Source organism: Panicum virgatum, chromosome 8K (genome assembly GCF_016808335.1).
Source record: "Panicum virgatum strain AP13 chromosome 8K, P.virgatum_v5, whole genome shotgun sequence".
In the NCBI taxonomy this organism is placed as follows: Eukaryota; Viridiplantae; Streptophyta; class Magnoliopsida; order Poales; family Poaceae; genus Panicum; species Panicum virgatum.
In genome coordinates this window covers 41,987,395-42,002,674 of record NC_053143.1, presented here as the reverse complement: position 1 = coordinate 42,002,674, position 15,280 = coordinate 41,987,395, and the positions used below count along the sequence as shown (strand labels likewise).

The window sequence follows — 15,280 nt, the reverse complement described above, 5'->3', positions numbered from 1 at the left end:
CGGCTTACTAATTTGAATCCTACCTACATGTGGCATTGTCATCTCAGTCATATAAGCGAGAAACGCATGAAGAAGCTCCATGCGGATGGACATCTAACTTCGTTTGATTTTGAATCATACGACACATGCGAAGCTTTTTTGCTGGGCAAGATGACCAAGACGCCATTCACAGGTTTTCAGAGAAAGCATCGGACTTGCTGGAACTCATACATACTGATGTATGTGGACCAATGAGCTCGATTGGTAGAGGTGGATTCCAATACTTCATAACTTTCACTGATGACTTGAGTAGATATGGCTATGTCTACTTGATGAAGCATAAGTCTAAAACTTTTGAAAAGTTCAAAGAATTTCAGAGTGAAGTTGAAAATTAGTGTGGCAAGAAAATTAAAGTTTTACGATCTGATCGTGGAGGCGAATATCTGAGCCACGAGTTTAGCAATCATCTAAAGAGTTGCGGAATTGTTCCACAACTTACGCCGCCCGGAACACCTCAGAGAAACGGTGTGTCTGAGCGACGTAATCGAACTCTGTTGGACATGGTTCGATCAATGATGAGCCAGTCGGATCTACCGTTATCGTTTTGGGGTTACGCTCTAGAAACAACAGCTTTCACACTGAACAGGGTGCCGTCAAAATCCGTAGACAAGACACCATATGAAATATGGACCGGCAAGACTCCTAGTTTGTCTTTTCTAAAAATTTGGAGTTGTGAAGCATTTGTCAAACGACTCCAGTCTGACAAGCTTGCACCCAAATCGGATAAGTGCATATTCGTGGGATACCCAAAGGAGACCTTAGGGTATTACTTCTACAATCGATCTGAGGGCAAAATGTTTGTCGCTCGGAATGGAGTTTTCCTAGAGAAAGAGTTTCTCAAAGGAGAGAAAAGTGGAAGAACGGTGGAACTTGAAGAAGTTCGAGATGAGCCAATAGGACAAGACTCTACAAGTGACGCTAATGTAGCTGAACAAGTTGAGATGCCTATGGAAACAGAAGCACCTCCGCAACCACGAAGGTCAGCAAGGCTCCGCGCAGCACGGGAATTATTATTGTTAGACAATGATGAGCCTGCGACATATGCAGAGGTGATGGCAGACCCTGACTCCGAGAGATGGCAAGATGCCATGAAATCCGAAATAGAATCCACGAAGGAAAATCAAGTCTGGAACTTGATAGACCCGCCTGATGGTGTGAGAACCATAGAGTGCAAATGGATCTATAAGAAGAAGAAAGATATGGATGGAAATATTCACATCTATAAAGCTCGACTCGTCGCAAAAGGTTTTCGACAAGTTCAAGGAGTTGACTACGACGAGACTTTCTCGCCCGTAGCGATGCTTAAATATGTTCGGATTATTCTAGCTATTGCTACATATTTCGATTATGAAATATGGCAGATGGATGTCAAAACAGCTTTCCTCAATGGAAATCTGACCGAGGACGTGTATATGATGCAGCCCGATGGTTTTGTCGATCCGACCAATGCTAGAAAGATATGCAAGCTTCAAAAAATCCATTTATGGATTAAAGCAAGCATCTCGGAGTTGGAATATTCGTTTTGATGAACTAGTCCAAGGGTTTGGCTTCATTAAAAACGAAGAAAAAGCTTGTGTTTACAAGAAGGAAAGTGGGAGCTCTGTTGCATTTCTAATCTTGTATGTAGATGACATACTGCTGATTGGAAATAATATTCCTATGCTTGAGTCCGTAAAGACTTCACTGAAAAATAGTTTTTCGATGAAGGATTTAGGAGAACCAGCATACATACTGGGCATCAAGATCTATAGAGATAGATCAAAGAGGCTTATAGGATTAAGCCAAGATACTTACATTGACAAAGTGTTGAAATGGTTCAACATGGAAGAGGCAAAGAAAGGGTTCTTGCCTATGTCACATGGCATACATCTTAGCAAGACTCAGTGTCCTACGACGACTGATGAGCGAGAGCGCATGAGCAAAGTTCCATATGCCTCAGCAATTGGATCTATTATGTATGCAGTGATAAGTACACGCCCAGATGTTTCTTATGCTCTAAGAGTTATGAGCAGATACCAGTCTGATCCAGGTGAACTAAGGATGTGTTTCTTGTCTATGGAGGTGAGGAGGAGCTCGTTGTAACGGGTTACACCGATGCTAGTTTCCAAACCGACAAAGACGATTCAAAGTCCCAATCAGGTTATGTGTTCACAATGAATGGTGGTGCTGTAAGCTGGAAGAGTTCCAAGCAGGAGACCGTGGCCGATTCTACAACGGAAGCCAAGTACATCGCAGCTTCGGAAGCTGCGAAGGAAGGTGTTTGGATAAGGAAGTTCCTTATTTGAGCTTGGTGTGTTTCCAAATGCGTCCAGTCCGCTGGACCTTTACTGTTACAACAATGGGGCTATTGCGCAAGCAAAGGAGCCTCAGAATCACTAGAAGAGCAAACACATTATGTGGCGATTTCATCTCTTTCGAGAGTTCATCGAACGTGGTGAAATTAAGATATGCAAAATACATACAGGTTTGAATGTCTCAGATCCATTGACAAAGCCACTCCCGCAGTCCAAGCATGAGGCGCACACAAGAGCAATGGGTATAAGATACATTCTAGATTGACTCTAGTGCAAGTGGGAGACTGTTGGAAATATGCCCTAGAGGCAATCATAGAGATGATCATATTTCCTTGTATTCATGATTAATGAAGTGTTCCTTGAATATCCATGAAAGGCAACTTGTATTGATTGACAAATATATGAATTGTTTGTGAGACTCTTTACTTGTATGGTTATTCTAAAGCTGTTCCTAGTCGGAGTTCATGTGAGGACACACATGGATATTAGACTAGCACATGTATTAGTTGATGACTATGTTTCACAAGTCATGGACATGTAGATGTCAAACTAATAATGTGCGCTCATGTGGGACATGAGTCTGAACTGACCCAACACGAGATGATGACTTCTCATTACACAATATGTACGCTGTGTCCTAAGACCTGAGATCGTCGTATGTACTCAAGATGTGAACCGACTTACTTAGGAGCCATCAAACGCTCCTTCGCGCCCAAGCCCTAGGTTGCCTTCGCGGATCTAGCAATCCGGATCGCGACGCTTCTTCCCGTACGTGTGGATACCTTGGAGGTGCCGCATCTGTTGCACAAGGATGAGCCGCACGTGAGGAGGTTCTCGCAACTGCACTGCCGGCTTCCATCTGTTCGACTACATCGATGCGCGACAGAAGTTCCGCATCCGCGCGTCTAGTGGTAATCCCATGATCTATAACTGCAGTAATCCTGGTTTATGCGGTAGAAATTTTTTTGTTTTTGCTACCCCATATTCCTACAAATACCAACCTCCACCTTGTACATGATACTTTGGCACTTGTCTAACATGTATTGTTTATATAATGTAGGAGGCATGTCAAAAGAATAAAGACAATCGAGGCAACGTCAAGTTCCATCAAACAACTGGCTCTCGTAGCTACCTGATTTTTGTAGAAAACTTGGTAAGTGTCAATGTGCAGTTCATGTGTTAGCCTCTTTTCTTTTGTCTTCTACATAAGGTACAACTTTGCATGATTCAGTTCACATACAATGTGGTACATACTAGTATTTCTATTTGCTGGTAGTGACTGCATATCTATTTTGTTGAATTGAACAAGTTCTGTCATGTTTAGCAAATTTTTAGCTACTGTAGATATGCCTCACATGCATGACTGTAGTGCTACCATTTTTCATATTTTTGACTTACTTCCATGCATGATTGATCAGTTTCCTATTCCCTAGTGAACATGTTTAGATGTTTGTTCTGACCAGTGAGTAGGCTGGTTTTGTCTTCTATGCAACTTTACATAATTCACTTGTCATACAATGTGGTACATAACTAGAATTTCTATTGCCTGGTAGTATCTGCATTTCTATTTTGTTGAATTGAACATGTTCTGTCCTGTTTTACCAAATATTTAGCTGTTCAAATGTCTCAAGTGCATGACTGTAGTGAACCCATGCTGTATAATTTTAACTTTACTTCCATTCCTGATTAACTAGTTGCCTATGCTCTGAATACAAAGTGAACATGTTGTTTACATGCCTGTTTTGATAAGTGAGCATGTTGTTCTGTCATTTGTTGCTACAATAAGCGCTATGACAAATTAAGTGATCTGGCTCCATATAAATTTTTTTCCCAGGGATATGAGTTTGAGGATAATGTGCCTAATGCATTTGATTTGTTCAAAGTCTGCCACTACAGTAAGAAAAAAAAGGATTCACATCTGCTGTACAATTGGCTATTGTAAGTCACCTCTGATGGTTACATTCTGAATTGATTATTTCAACCTTTGAGGATATTGTTAGTCACCCATGATCTTGAACCATATTTTCTGCTTGCTTCCTTGCTAGACTGAAATGGAAAACCAGCTGGCAGCAGAACCACCAGAAGGTGAAGAACCCAAGTCAAAGGCTGAGGTTGTAGCTGATGTGCTTGAGCGCAATAGCAAGAACAATCAGTTCCTTCAGAAAGTGGGGCTACAGGCTGAACAACGACCAAGGATCTGTGGACGTGATGCTGCTGCACAACTAGAAGCAGAGAAGATGGCAAATGCTGGTCTTCGATCAATTATCAGCAACCAATCAAAGCAGCTGGAGGAAGTTGAACAGGCAAGGATAAGGGACAAAGAAGAGATGAACAAGAAGTATGCAAACTTGGAGGCCAAACTTGAGCTTTTGCTGGGTACAAATTGACAAAGCTTACTGACTTGCTATGCTACTTTTTGTTAGAACCAAACTTGTGTAGTTGCTGCCCATCTTTTGCTGTGTTGTGCACTGCTAGTCTAACCATTGGGAATTTTTGTTGTCAGCACAATTTTTGTACTGTGCTCTATAGCATTATGATCCTGATTTGAACTATTGTTCTGGTGATGATAATTTGGATGATAAATTTTTTATCTCGTGGGCTGAATTGATTATTTGATAAATGGGCTAAATTTTTCATGGGCTTGACTGTTTCAATCTGATTGGAATTGTAATGGGCTGAGAACGGCCCATCTTAGTGGCCTAGTATCAAAATGAACCCAATAACAAGTGGGCCAGGTTTTTTAGAAAATGTCACGTCATCAGCCATGTTGGCTGCCACATCATTGGCCACGTAGGATGCCATGTCAGCCGCCAAGTAGGATGCCACGTCAGCCGCCATGTAGGATGCCACATCAGACACCATGTCATCGACCACGTCAGCCGCCACATAGGATGCCACGTCAGCCGCCACGTAGGATGCCACGTCAACGTCCATGTCATTGATTTTTGAACACGTGGTATTATCCGTGACGATATCTGTAACGTTTATTTTCGTCATAGATATTGGGTTTGGGTTGGGCTGAGTGGACTTCGGGCCATTTTGTGACAGTTTAAAAATGTCATAGATCGTGCCATTCTGTGACGATTACAGAAAAAACATCTTTCGATTTAATCTGTGACGCTCAATACATGACGTTATCCGAAATCGTCACGAAATCGTCATAGACGATGTTTTGTGACATTTTTTCAGCAATCTATGACAAATTTGTTTTGTCATAGATTAAATGATTTCTTGTAATGTATGGTATAGAGGAGAGAATCTCGATGACTAGGCTAGAAATATTCTTTTGGAGGAGGTAAATAGGGAAGAACGAGTATGGATAGCCTTAGTCCTCACGTGGCTTAGGTGTTCAATGATGAAACTAAGTCTCGGGTACTACTGTGGAACTGCAGTTGTTCTTTTGCTTATATTCTAAGGTGGAACTGCAGAACTTGTGTCTCTATGCTGTTTTTCTCCATTTGTTAGTGTGTCTGTTTTCTAGTCCCCTTGCATAAAAGAATACAGTGTTTTATTCTTCGAGAATCCAAAGCAAGATAAAGATTGTTAAAAAAAAATCCCGTCCGAATTTGTTCAAGCATTAACTCCATCCACACAACAACACCGTGTTCTACAATGTTCGTTCCAGAATGGGAAACACCACAATACTATAATGAATAGAACGTGTTTGACAAGAAACAAAAAAAAATTCTTCAGAAGGCTAGTAACTAAACGAAGACTACCTGCTAGCAAGAATGTTTAGATTTGATTCTGGAGTTGGATGACAACAAACATTCATTAGACAGTACTAATGGGGAAAAGAAAACTCTCAAGATCTTGAAGGGTGTTACTGTAACTAGCACAACAGGAACCAAATATCTGGCAAAGCCTTAACAACAGATTAGTCGCACGATCTTGAGTGCTCAGTTGGCGTCCGTGTGGTTGTCGCTCAACTGCTCAAGGAATGAGAGCACGGGCGGCGATCTCCCACTTCGAGACGAACATGGGGAATCATGCGTGGTGTGGTGCGTACCTTGGGAGCTGCAGGACGGGCAGTGCAGAGCGCCCCGACAGCAGCATGAGGTGCTCCACCCCTGTTTCGTCGCACCGTAGGTGGGTCCTTCTCCTGCTTCCACTGCGGCAGCTCGCCCTTGTCCCGCACCCGCTGCAGCAGCAACCACGCCCCCAACTTGAGGAGCAGATACCTCCCTCCTTGGCACCTGTTTAGGAGACGGAGAAGCCCAAAATCATTAGCACGCACATAAGAGAAATAAGAAGAGCACGAAGCGAAGATAGAATAAACACGGCCTACCAACGACTGTGGATGCGGCGCTGAAGGCTGACGACCTCGAACCCGAGGAAGACGGCCTCTTGTGTTCATGCGACGATGTCATGGGCCCGCGTGCCCGATGTGAGCGCGTCCTCACGGCGCAGGACACAAGGCCTCTCTCCCTTCATGACCTCCACGAGGTCGACCCTACTGGTTTTCTTGGCTAGCTCCAACTACTGTTATGCTTCTTACACAGGTTGTTGAGTTTGGGTAGTGATTCCTAGTCCTAGTACTGGTTTTCTTGACTTGCAACCTGGTTGGGTTTCCAGTATGTCCTACATACTTAACACAGGTCAGCTCTACGAAGTTGAACAGAGGTACAAACGATGGCTTTACCTACCGTAGCATTCCAGTACCTAATTCATACTGGGCCCTATCATCTTTTCCAATTTCAGTGCTATGGCCTATGGGCGCAGATGCAAACATGCAGTGGTTCAATACCTTCTTGGGGTTCATCTGCAACATAGAGATTACTAATCTGTGTTCTACTAGGATCTTTCTGTTATCAAAATAATGTTGGTTCCAGGCAAGCCAGATTTGTGTTCCATGATATTTTTCCTAGAATCTAGCATGCTGATCATGCTGACAATCACAGAATAAGAAAATGATGTCTGATCGATTCAATCAGAAAAAGTTCTCTGGCTTGCTTAAAAACGTCTTAACTATTTGTATAAGTTACTGTCATACGGATTTCAAATAATTATATGCACAACTGTTACAGCTCGAACTTCAAATGTCTTGCATTTCAGTTTACGCACTAAACAGTTGATTCAAGTTTACCATGCTTCTTATCGCACTAGGAGATATCCAAATCTGTGGTTAATAAAGCCATGAACATCATGGTTATCAGTTTCAGTAATATGTTTGAATGGCTACAAGGCTTCAGTTTTTTTTTTGTTACAGAAAGGATCCTTAAATTGACCCAATCATGGTTTTCAGTTTCAGTAATATGTTTTGATTTTCATTTCCTTGGAGGAGGAGGTGTTGGAAGGTAAGAGCATGTGCTTTCAATCATTTTTTTCATGTTTTAGTGAGGGATTAGTGTCCTATTAAGATTTTTTGTTTTCTCTCTCTTCCATGGCATTTGATGAGAAATTGGATCAAATTGACTTCAAACGTGCTTCAATTTAGTAGGGGAACATGATTGCATACTTGTTTATTAGCACCCATGTCTTCAATTTCTTGGTAGATTAGTTAGTTTAATTTGGAGATTGGACATAGATCTAAATATAGATCTACTAGATCTAGATCTGAGAATTAGTTAGTTTAATTGATTAATTTAAATTACACATGATGGTAATTATTTGAAATAATTGTTAATTAATTCTCCATAGGACATGATGGTAATTATTTGAATTAATTTTTAAATGCTCCATAAGACATGATGATAGAAATATGACTTAATTATTAATTAATTTTTCATAGCACCTAGCGATAGCTATTTCAATTAAATCCAAAGTTCTCCATAGGGCTTTATGATAATTATTTGAATTTATTGTTAAATTATCCGTGGCACATGATGATAATTGTTTGAATTTATTCTTCAATTGTCTGTAGCACATGATGATAATTATTTGAATAAAATCTTAAATTCTCCATAGCACATGATGACAATTATTTCTATTAATTATTAAATTCCCCATAGCACACGATGATAATTATTTGAATTAGTAATTAAATTGTCCATAGCACATGGTCATTATTATTTGAATTAATTATTAAATTCTCCTTTTATGTCTTACAGATGGACAGGAGTTCGTGGATGTACGGTTCACTTAGGTGGAAGCAAGGGTATTGTGATGGTGTCAATGTGTTCATAGAGGCCACAGAGAAAAATGCAGCGAGCAAGAACGAAACCAAAATACTTTGTCCATGCAGCGACTCCAAGAACAATCTCCTCTGAGGTGACTGACTACAATCAGATCGCACTTGATCATGCGGGGATTTGTGAAGGACTACACCGTATAGATCCATCATGGTGAAGCGTTCGCTGCTGATGCGATGAATGACGAGGCGGACAGCAGATACATGGACGCATGTATACATGAACTTGATTGCGCAATTGGAGGCCACAGACAAGGATCATCAGGTGGTGCGGATGACATTGATGGTGGGTGTGTTGGGGAAGATGATGATGGTGATTATCTGGAGGAATTGCTTCGGAACATTGGACCGGAGGTGTTACTCATCAGGAGTGCGAGAGGGGAAGAAAATTTGGAGAGGGTACAAAGAGCATCCAGGAAGAGCTTGTACAGCGTTGAAAAAGGTTGCTGTGGCAGAACGCCCCAAACCAGGATCGGAAATACAGTGTTATCGCCAAAGGCGACCTGTTGCACATCACTTGTCGAACCATTATATTACAACCAAACTTTACGAGAAACAGAAGGTACAAGGATACAGACCGAATTCTGAACTGAACAGAGGAAGAGTACTTAGATTACACAGAATATTAAACAATGCGGCGGAAAGTAAACATTACAGACAACTTTTACAGTCTCGAGCCCACCGAGACATGTAACAAGCATACCAGCAGCACTGCACACCGACGGAGGGTTGTACGGCTCCAACATCCAAACGCCTTCGTTGTCGTAGTAGCGAGTAGAACCTTCTTCGACTACATAGCCTAAAAGAGTTAAATCAAACAAGCCTAAGTACAGGAATACTCAGCCAGACTCACTACTACAGAACAGGCCTTTAGTCCAGGCCATTTGTCCCGGCTGCCTTTGGGCCCGGGACCAAAGAGTGCTTTAGTCCCGGGTCCAACGGCTAGCTAGACAGGCGGGAAACACAGGGGCATTTGGTCCCGATTAGAGCCACCAACCGGGACCGAAGGCCACACATTGGTCCCGGGTGGTGGCTCCAACCGGGACCAATGGTTCAGCCACTATTTGGTCCCGGTTGGATCCACCACCCGGACCAAAGATACGTTATATCTAGAAATTTCTATATTTACTTAGATGACTAGAAAAATTTCTAGAAAATTCTATATTTACTTAGAAAATTCTTTATGGACTTGTAAAAATCAAAGAAAATTAATGACTACAACAATTTGTATATTCAATACTTAGTTAAGATGGACCCGCGACGTGATGCGATGAATGATGAAGAATTCCTAATGGATATGATTGCATCCGGTTCCAACGCGGGTGTTCATGGCGACAACACCGGTGATGCCGCCAGTATCGATATATACCTCAATATGTCCGGTGGCAACGAAATTGATCAACCCAGAGATGCCGCGGATGACTAAGAAGCAAATGTATATATCTTAACATCGATTGTTCTTTTCTAAGTCGTGATTACAATTAGTAATTAATAACCATGAATATATATTTATTTTTGAAGCCATCTGGATCATCACAACAGCCGAAAAGAACGAAGCAAGGCCCGACCAAGAAATTGGTAGGGCGATACATTATAACAGAAGTGGCTCCAGATGGCGAACCGATTGCTCCGGAAGCAGCCGCGAAGAAATATATCATGCAATGTAGATGTCTTGTAAGGGACCACATCCCGATTAGCATTAGGTTATGGAAAGCCTACAATCCAAGCGAGCAAAGGAATGCGGTGCCCGAAAGAGAAAAGGAATGGCATTGGAATGAGCTTAAGAAGAACTTCACAGTTCCAGCTGAATCAGAAGAATCAGCTAAGCACAAGACCCTAAGCAAGATGGCCGAGCAGTTCTAGATATTTAAGAAGAAATTGACGAAGAACTATATCAACAAAGGAAAAACACCAGAGTTTACTGGAAATCTTGCAAAGTAGAAGGACTACTGGGATGCCTTTGTGGCATATAAGTGTTCGAAGCTTGGGATTCACAAAGTGGAAAAGGCCAAGGAAAATGCCTCAAAGAAAATATATCATCACACTCTAGGGCAAGGTGGCTACAAGCTTGCAAAAGTAAAATGGGAAAAGATGGAGCAGTATTTGATTGAGAAAGGTATCCAGCCTGCGACCATCAACTGGCCTGAACGTTCAAGAAACTGGTACTGTGCTCATGGCGGAACCTTGGACCCAGAGACTGGGGAGTGCATCTATGGCCCAACAATTCGTCAAGCAGCCCAGAGACTGCAGGATGCCATACAAGCAGCTGCCCAAGGAACATTCCAGCCCGATAGAGAAAAGGATGAGCTCAGTTATGCCCTTCAGAATTCAGAACCTTCGGGCCGCACAAGGGGCAAAGGAGTGGTTCCGTGGAAGTTTGGTTTCAACATTTACATTGACTCATATAGAAGCCGCCAAAGAAGAAAGAACGAGGAGCGAGAGCACCTGCGAAGGCTAGAGGAGCAGCTCCTCTCACACGATGCAAGAATGGCCGATGAGGTCAAACGGCAAGTGGCGTTAGCAATGAGCCAGCAGCAACAACTAGAAGCGGCGGCTCCAGAGCCCAATGTCGCAGCGGATCTATCGCAGCGTAAAAGTTCCACAGACCATCCTACCAATACAGTAGTACCTGTAGTTGAAACGGTAGCTCAGCAGCGGTATGCAGTGGATGAGATCACCCAGCGGACACCCTGTGAGCTGCAAACTGCCTTTAAGAACTTAACGTTCATGGTTGCGCACGGTACCGTGATGCCAACCAATCCAGGTGACTTGTACCATGGGCAGGAGATTTCGGCTAGATACGCTAGGGTTTCCATCGAGGAGGTGTCCAATGATTGGAAGATGCTCGAGCTCGATATTTCTGGTGGTGACGGGGAGAGGACGCTAGTCGAGGCCATTCATGGCTACATCCTATAGGATAAGCAACGCATCATCTTGAAGGCTACTGATCAGGCATCAAGGCCGGCATCTCCGCGACCCCTCGTGGTTCATCACCTCCTTCGCCACCATCTCCGCGGCCTGCACCAGATTCACCATTATCTCCTGGGCAGCCAGCGAGTACTCCGGCTTCACCGGCATCTCCTGTTTCACCTCCTCCGCCACCTCAAAAGAAGCAGAAGCAGGGATCGAGGTCGATGAGCCATTCGTCTAAGGTGCCTCCAAAGAAATAGCTGAAGCGGCCGAAGAAATCTAAGGAGGCTCCAGAGAAGTTAGCCGCGGACTGCACCCCTGAAGAACTGACGGAACATGTTCAGGCCGCTATGAAAGAACACTTCAGAAAGAAGACGCCAGAGAAGAAGGAAAAAGAAATCAATCCTGGGGACTTGAAATTTTTTATTGGAATGACCGAAGCAAACAAGAGAAAGTTCATTCCAGATGCGCCGCTTTCGGACTACGACCGACAGATTAAAAAGTCTTATGAGACGAAAAAATCAGGGTCGTCAGGTTGCGATGTTCCACAGCTAGGTGCCCAGAAGAAGCAGACAATAGACCCGCTTTTTGTCGGACCACCGGAACAACAAGGGCTACTCAATTTTTTGAAGTCATGCAAGCTTACTACTGATGATATCACAGGGTCAATAGATCAAGTTCAGCAGTCACAAGACTTTCAGATTGCTCCAATGGTTCGAACTTGGCCATTTAAGCTGGGCATCAGCCTTGTCCCCCCAGAAATCGTGGATGTCCTTCCAATGTAAATGCGAAGGCTGCATGATATCTACATGAAATTGATGGCCGATTGTCAGTTCATGTTGGGGTGCAAGTTTTCATTTGACGATTTCTTTCGTGGAGACATCATCATATGGATTGAATTGGAAGAAGTGTACCAACTATACCATCAGGATGCCCTCGACCTCTCCATCGCCAGTTTGTGGCTTCTGTAAGTAGAGTTCTTTAAATTTTATTTGTTACCTTATATAAGTAAGGAATATTATTACAAGACTTCATTTTATTGATTCCTTTTTTCATATTGTACCCCGTAGAATGGAGATTTCAACTTGGAGAAGGAAAGGGTACTCTCACATCGGCTTCATCGACCCATCAGTAGTGAACTGCAAAACTCTACGTGACAATCCTGAGGAAACATTTGCCAACTTATACAAGTTCATAACCGTTCAGCAAAAGAAGACTAACATACTATTTCCATACAACTTTGCGTAAGTATTTTTAGTCGTTTAACTCTTTCAATTTTGTATAATTGAATTTTTTAACCCTAACAAAAACCGATTCATACAATCTTACAATGATCACTGGGTACTAATTGTCATAATCACTGACATGAGCTTAGCGATAGTTATGGACTCTTTGAGAATGGATAACGAACGGTACCAAGACATGACCGACATGTTGAAAAAGTAATTCATTCTAGACTTACCACTCAATCACAATTACTTTGAAATGATTTGATGAATATATTTATTCATTTTTGATCATGCACAGGGTTTGGAACAAATTTAATCAGAACCGCAGAAGTAATTTCAGCCCCGAACTAAGATTGAAGACAAACTTTCTGGTACGGACTAGATTCTGCTTTGCACATCCTATTTTGTTTTGTACAGATATAAATGAATATCTGATGACTTCAAAATTTTCTCTTAAAGTGTCGGAGGTAGGCGCAGGGAAGCAATTTATGCGCATATTATGTTATAGAGAACCTCCATGGGCTAGTAGGCGCTCAGAAGTCGTATACCAGATGGCAGCAGGAAGTAAGTACAAATATTTATTCAAAATTTAACTAATTTTGTAAATTGTTGTAATTAATATTCTCGCTTTTCCATAGCTCGATGAAATGAAAGAGACACTCATAGCAGAGGAAAGGATTCTAGCGATTCAAGAAGCCATGTGCGGATTTATCGTTAATGAGATTGTCGACAAAGCGGGAGAATTCTACTATGATGGTGTATCAAACATAGATAATAGAAGTAAATATGACAATATTAAGTAAAATTTTTGTTGCACTTTGAATGTAATTAAGTATGTGTATGTATATATATCTAAATTGTTTTACTTTTACGTAATTAAGTATATGTATATATATATGCATATCTATTTAGGTGTATTTAAATATATATATCAACTTTAGTAATACATATATATATATATAGAAATTTATTTATGTAATATTTGTCCTTAATTAATATGTACCATATATATAGGAATTCACATATACATATGTATAAGTGAATTCCTATATATATGATACATATAAAGGACAAATATAACATAAATGAATATCTATATATATAAGTATATTAGTGGAGTTCATACTCCAGTTCAATTCCAATGCAAAAGTACAATTAAAATAAAAATAAAATAACCCAAAAGAAACAAAATAAAGGGAAAAAAAGGGGCCTTTAGTCCCTGTTGGTAACACCAACCGGGACGAAACGTGGCTGCGTGCCACATCGGCAAGGCCATTGGTCCCGGTTGGTATTACCAACCGGGACCAAAGGCTCCTTTTTGTCTCGGTTCACTGACCTGGGACTAAAGGGTCCCCCTTTTGTCCCGGGCTGGCAATCCCGGTTGGGAAACCGGGACAAAAACCCGTTTCCAACCAGGACAACATCCCTATTCTGTAGTAGTGACTTACCCGACTATGACCTATTATAGCATGGTCCGACTCTCAAGGATATGCTGGATATATTTTTTTTTGGTGGAAGCTGACCTAGAGCCTACTGCTTACTAAAAGTGAGCCCTTACATCAAGGTTTTAGCAGCAAGTTAGTCATTAACCTGAGTCTACAGTTATGCACCTGAACTACTTATCCAAGCAAGTTCATACAAGCAATAGTATTTAAGTCATCATCATCATTATTATGATCCCATCATCCATTTCATGTTATCTACGAAGTAATGTACATGGACCAAGGTTCTCTATATCGAGAGTACAGCGATTCGAATCGATTTCAATCTAGCTAGATCAACCCATCCACATGACACGTGGCATCTCCATGCCCCATGGCCACCGTTCGTAACCGCGGACTAAGAAGTGTCACTGCATCGCTTGGCCCAGAGCACTGGCCCCACTCTGATGTCAGGAGCGTCCTGAACACTCACGAGCTTCACGACCATACTACTCCACCGACATCCCACCAACAGAGCGAAGCGCAAGCAGTTCTTCACCTCTTAGCCCTCCACGGAGTTACATAGGTTTGTTGTTCCCATAAAACAGTATGTGGATGGTACAGTTTTATCTTGGTGTGAGCAATAATGTCGCTTCCGGTCCTTAATTGACCAGACAAGGCTAGCATGCGAACCATGTTCCATGCCATCCATGCACTCACCCAATCAAGCATTTGTCACATATGTTTCAAACGATTCACATTTCTCGGATCACAATATTCCTATCAGGCCTAAGAAATGTCGGAAGATGAAGTGTCGCGAGTTCACTCAGCAACCACGCCTCAAACCCTATTCTCGCGATAGTTGGCCGACATCCAACTATCGACTTCTACCGTAGCATTTGCATAAGTAACTCATCCTACACATACTAGTTCGGGATAGGTTCGGTAAAGTAGGGGGGCTCATGCAATTGGTTCCAATCATCTCCTATACAACCTAGTGCACAAGCATTATACATAACAGGTGATAGTGTGTGTGTGTGTGTGTGTGTGTGTGTGTGTATTTCGATATTTGACACTCAATTCGAGTGCCTCACTGTTTTTAATATCCAATTCGACCGACTTTCAAAAATTGACATCGAATACACGAATTTCTTCAATACAGGGGTTTCTCTCCATTTTCCATATTTTCCTTTCCTTTTCTTATTTTTTATGACCCAAACTGACAAGTTTGCCCCTAGCCTTATCTTCCTCTCCTCT

General features: G+C 42.0%; 1 long non-coding RNA gene across 1 annotated transcript; it reads left to right on the top strand.

The window, feature by feature from the left end:
* The first annotated feature begins 3,374 nt into the window (after nucleotides 1–3,374).
* LOC120646316 lies at nucleotides 3,375–4,923 on the top strand. Its single transcript, XR_005664378.1, has 3 exons — nucleotides 3,375–3,486; nucleotides 4,168–4,271; nucleotides 4,379–4,923. It is a non-coding gene; the product is annotated as an uncharacterized LOC120646316 (long non-coding RNA).
* Nucleotides 4,924–15,280: the final 10,357 nt, after the last annotated feature.